Below are 6,331 nucleotides of genomic sequence, written 5' to 3'. Positions count from 1 at the left end.
TAACTCACTTTTAATACAAACCGGTATTTTTTCGTAATTCCACCTTCCGTTTGACAGGCAGGACAAAGTTGTACTTGAAGCTGTTAAGTCTGAGCTCAACACGTAGTCATCATCACAGCTTAGTTCAACTCGGTCACCGGCCAGATAGAAATTAGTCCGAGCTTGTACAGATGCTTCAAGACTTCCGTACGGATCGTTTTGCAGGTTAGGGCAGCCTTAAAGTCAAATAGTAGGTGGACTGATAAACAAACACTTATCAATATTGTTACAACTTACGCCTCAAACACCTAGGGTTCAGCTCTGAATTTTGCCAGCTCCCAGCGTAGTTGCAACTGTATCGGCTGTTTACAAAAGTCGGAGTGAATCCTTGGTTGCAAAAGTAGTGTATGGTTGTCGAGAAGGAAACCAAGCTCCTTCGATTCGGTTGCCTAATAACTCGCTTAACCCCGTTTCGTATTAAAAATGGGAGTGGCGGGCAAGCTAAAAGTTATTAGTAATTTTTTATTTTACCTTAAACTTATGTACAAACTTCAGTAGCAATACTTTGCGCTGAAAGGCTTTAACAAAACTAAATTATTCGACATATTAAAAAACAGAAAAGATAAATACTTACGGTTGTTAATTTAAAACATTCAGTTGTTTTGTAATTTGTTTACAAAAATTTATCTTTGAAACTAAAAGAAGCTAACCGGGTGCACAGAATCCAAGCAGCGTGTTTAATCTTCCGAAAGGACCTTTATCTTGAATATCTTGGTGGCGACAGCTCACAACTGCCACCCGCGTCCAATGGTAACCCTCGTTACAGGTGTACCTGACGACTGAAGGTATGGAGTATGACGCATTGACTTCAAGATATTTTAGCACAGTTTTTATTGAGTTATGTGGATCGGGAAACTCACACTCTGAAATAAATTTTGCATTTTTAAAATAAATTTATTTTATAAACCTTTTAAAAATCCCACGCAATTTCTAAAAAGCATGCCGAGAACAGAGTCGTACATGGGTCAATATAGACAATTGTAAAAAAAAAGTTTTAACAAACTAAAATTGGAAACATAAAGGCTTGCTAAAAACTTAATTAGAAGTGGTAATTGTTAACCTAGGAACAACATATTTCAAAGATACTGGTGGTAGCAGTTTAGTTTTTAAATCAAAATAACTTGAAATTGACATCATGTACCTTTTCGAACGTAATTTCTAACTAAAAAACTATAAACTGCTACTAGCTTACTTCAAGTGAATTATAAACACAAAAAGGTTGACTAAACATTAAAAATTAAAAATACCAGTGACGCATTTTCCAAACTTTTCCTTGAACTTCTTGTCGTTCATTTTAATATCGTGAGGTTTTTCATGCGAAGGATGGTATTTTCCATACGCGCCCACCCACGCGCCGCTGCTGGTGCATTTCGCCCCGAAGAAGTCGTCGGGAACGGTTATCGGGTACTGATCGTTGCATTCGTAACGCAGGATCGTTTCCGGAAGCCACATCGAGTCGGTAGAGTTTGCCGGAGTCGGAGGCCTGTAGTAGTCGTGGTGCGAGGAAAAGGCGATTTGCGGTGGAGACGGGCACACGTCATCTGTGAAAAAAAAAGTCAAATTAGATTGTACTCATACTTTTGGGGATTTTTTCTTACCTTCAACGCAGCCAATCAGCGTGTCGGGTCCCCACCTTCCGTTTTCCTGGCAAGTCAGCGACGGGTTGGAAGGAAGAAACCGTTTGTGGCCGTCGCAGGAAAACGTCAGCACGTCGCCGTAGACGAAACTGGACAGTTGGGGCTGCCGCTGGTGGACGATGTGAGTCGTTGCTCCGTCGAACGACGGTACACCTTGGCAGACTGAAACGTAAAAAGGTTGTTAGTTACTTGTCTGTTTGTACAACTTTGTTGGTTACATAAGAAATTACACAATTTTTTTGTTTTACTTTGTTTATACAACCTCGTTTAGCTGAAAAACAAGTATAGAAAAATTTAAAAAAACAAAATTCAAAAATAGATGCGCATTAGTGTTTTGTTAAAATAAATGTAGTTTTTAATTAGGTTAATATACATAATCTTAATAACTGAATGAAATTCATATAAAAAGAAAAAATAAAAAAGAGCTCTCTCTGAATTCTTTTTAGGGTAAAATACAAAAATTAAATTATTTATTAACAAAAGGAAGCAACTACTTTCATTAAGTTTTATCCAATGAAAAGATTATAAATCCACATGTTTTAGATGAGTAATCGTTTTAAAGTAATTAACATTAAAGAAAATTAAAAAAATGTCAACAATACACAACTGTTTTTATTTGTAGAATTCAGCAATATCTATGAAAGTTCACTGATAATATTATACAATATACATACAAACAGGGCAAACTTTTCTTAACAGAAGTACTGATGTTTTCGTCCAGCACGAAACCGGTCACAAGGCGGTGAGCCGGACCCGCTTCCCCGCAGTGAGGACGCAAATTGAATATGGACATTTTCCCTGTTGAACATGATAAGAATAACATGACACAAAGCACAAGTAAGTAATAACATGTCAAAATTTAATTTTAATAAAAAATACATCATTTATAAACTGGTTTGGTTATGTTTTCTTAATTGAAATAGTCAGTTTACAAGTTTTGTAATTAATTATTAATAAGAAAACTTATAAGTTTTAAGTTATGAAATTTAAGTTAATTAATATGAAAATGCTAACAAGCTTTAGGATTTTTTTTTTTAATTTTTCTGAGTGACAATAATAATTTCAAAAATAATCACACATTCAAAAATGTTATTAAAATAAATTAAAAGAATCAAATCATATAGATATTAAAATATTAATTTTTAATTAATAGATAATAAAATATTAATAAAACAAAATTTTATATTAGAAACTTGTTAGTTATATAAAAGCACATGTAGTTATTAAGTTTGTTATAAGGAGGAACATGTATATGTGATAAAAAATCTTTGTTCAGTTTTAATTAAAAAAAAAACTTCTTATTTATGTAACTTTGTAATATTTAAAACAGCTAGCAATGCAAATGAACCATATTTGTTACAACTAAAACGTCATAGCTGTTTAACTGAAAAAAAAACTGTACTTGGCTATAAAGTAAAGATAATATATAGTTACACATTATTTAAGTTTGAAAAAGGCAAAAACTTTCACATTTATACTTAATAAATTAACTCATTATTAATGTAAGTGCGTACTTTACGCAAATGCGTACCTCTTAGTGTCCTTATAGATGTGTATAGTGTAGTTGGTTAACATGATAATATAAAGTGCATCACATATAAGTTAAGTAATATTGTAAAAATGTAATGTTATGAAAGAAAGAAAAATTTTGACTCTCTTGGGGTAGCCAAATTTTTCAACACGTACATTTCGGCATCATACGCGTATGCTTAATGTTACACTATTAAGAGAGGCACTTGTAGTGTGCCAGAAAGCGAGCTGACGACCTAGTCAGCTTAGGGATTTTACAATGTAAAGCTGTAATGAATAAATCCCTAGACGTCTAAGCGGGTAGGCGTGGTGAAGGCGGGTTGTGTGTTAGTGTTTTTGCAGGCATATAGCTTCAGTCGACGTGGCCGTCGACTCGAGCTGGAGTCGAAAGACCGCAGCTAGGCGATTAAACAGAGCCGATTGAATAAGCACCAAGGGAAGGTAAAGCGAGAGCAAGGCACGTGCCGTCCTAAGCAAGCCGTTGAGCAAAGAAGCCGCTCTCTCAGAAGGCGTAGCAGTATATGAACGAGCTCTGACATGATTCAGCCCAGTTAAAAGTACGTTTGAGTGATATTAACTAAAGCATTTCTACAGGTGAAGCTTCGGCCGGGGCGACAGAAGCGGAGTAGGCGAAATACTAGAAAATGCGAAGGCGAAGCACTCAAAATAGTACATGTGAAAAAGCGGCTTATTCTCATGGTCGCTTTAAAAGATAGAGGTGAGTAGAAGCGAAATATATTGAAAGGGAAGCAGGAGCTTCGAAAAAACAATTATAAGTAAGCGGGGGAGGGTTGCTTTTTCAAAAATTGTGGATTGAGAAAAAAAAAAAGAGAGGTTGAAGGAACGGTTGGTAGAGAAAAAGGGAGAAAATGAAAAAAAAAATGGCGCAAAAAAGCCCCCGACGAGCCGCGGCTCGTCGGGGGCTTTTTTGCGCCATTTTTTTTTTCATTTTCTCCCTTTTTTTTTCTAAAGGCTTTTCGTCGAAAGACGAAAGGTCTTTTTTTTTTATCAAAAATTACTAAGTAAGCTACCTCAAGAGAGTCAAAATTTTCTAATTTTTTCCATAAGAATGACTATTTATTTTTTATAGAAAGTTCGTCTTAAATTATAAAAGGTGAGCATCGTTTTTTTTTGCACAAAAATAATTGTAAAAATTTTAAATCACCTAGGGTTTCAAATTACCAAGTCCTTTTTTAGTTGTTAGTAAAAGTTATAGCATATAATAGTTATTTTTGTAAGTTAAACGAATAGTTTTATACAGTTATAATTAAAACTATGATATAAACAAGGTGAATTCATTAAAACATGTGTGATAAAATTAACACAAATTTAAACGCTTCTGTTTTATCATTACTGTTTTAATTTAAAGTCTTTTAATGTTTTAGTTGAAATACTTTACTTATTTTTAATAAATAGAGAATTTTCAGTATAAACTGTTATGAGGTTTAAAGTTAGTATGATGGACATGATTTTAAGAAACATCCTCAGTTTTAATTAATGTCCATTGCTTAAAAACTTCTGGCAGTTGTTACTACAAAACAAAAATAGAATCTTATAGCAGAAAATCGGTAAGCTTAGGCAAGCAATGAAATTTTGAATAAAAAGAAGGATGTAAACACTTTGTACAAATATACAATTTAAACCAAATGCAATATATTTTAATTGAAGAAAAAATTTCTTGTGTTTACATAAGGTCTTTGATTTTTTCAATAGCTTTAAGAATGTTAAGAAGAGTGACCAGTTATCTTATTTACTTTAAAATTACCTTTATGTTGTGTATTATAACATATACATTAATTGTTTGCTGTTGCACAAGCGTTTAACTTACTATTTGATTGTTTATAATATAAAATTATTGTTAAGAATTTAGAATAAAGTTAAAGAAAAAAACTAAGTTACAGCAATGGATAAAAATTGATAATGTTACAAAATGGTCTAATAAAATCAACAACAAGAGTAGTTACACGTTTATAAAATTTAATATAGAAGAATCCTACCCAAGTATCTCGAAAAATCTGTTACTAAAAAAATCGATCGAACTTGCAAAAAATATATGAAAATAACAAACTCAGACATATATACTATACTACACTCGTGCAAGACAGTTCTCAGGCATGTCAACGAAGTTTGGATCAAAAAGAATGCAAAAGAAGACCTATTTGACGTTCCGATGGGAAGCTACCATGGCGCTGAAGTTTGCAAGTTAATCGTTTTGTTCCAATTGAATAACCTAAACTAATTTTTATCTAAAGATAACTTCGAGTAGTAGCGCGATGATGGAATTTCTATAATTAAAAAGCGATCAAAAAGAGTCATAGAAAAGACAAGAAAAGAAATTAGAGCGGTTTTCTCTGAACAAAACTCAAAAAATAAGATTGAATTAGACAGCAGTAACATAGACTTCCTGGATGTATTACTTGATCTACAGAATGATATATCATCCCCACAGAAAACCAAACGCTAAAGAAAAAAAAACATAAATATAAAATCTAACCAAGCGTCAAAAGAGAGCCATCTAATATGAAACAAAATATACTATTTGATTTATCAAAAAACAAGACTATGTCTGATAATTACAAGAAATCATACGAGAAAGCGTTAAAAAACAGTGGTTTTAATAAAGTTTTAGAATACTCAAATCAAAATGATGGTAGGGGCGATAGAAAAAGAAAAAAAAACAAGTGTTATACTACAACCTTCCTTTTAGAGCAACATTAAAGACCAAAATAGGAAAAAAAAAATTAAATCAGTAGATAAGCATTTCCCTAAAAACAAATATATATAAAATTCTCAACAGAGAGGCAATCAAAATAGGTTATTCATGTATGCCCAACATAGAATCCGAAATCAGCAAATCAAGTCTAAAATCATAGAGGAAAGTAAAAACAAAAAGAAAAATGAAACAAGTTTCAATTGTAGAATTAGAATCTCATGCCCAGTGGAAGGTAAATGCCTTTCCAGACGTTTCATATACAAAGCTACTGTCACATATAATAACAAAGAACAGCTTTATTTTGGATACACTGCAAAAAACTTTAAAACAAGATACAAAGAAAATATACATAGCTGCAGAAATTAAAATCTGAAAGAATCCACAAAATTCAGCTAATTTTTTCACGCCGCTA

This window comes from Thalia democratica, chromosome 4 (assembly GCF_965202585.1).
Source record: "Thalia democratica chromosome 4, ktThaDemo2.hap1.1, whole genome shotgun sequence".
Lineage (NCBI taxonomy): Eukaryota > Metazoa > Chordata > Thaliacea > Salpida > Salpidae > Thalia > Thalia democratica.
The sequence above is the reverse complement of the archived record's forward strand: the minus strand, read 5'-3'. Positions refer to the sequence as shown.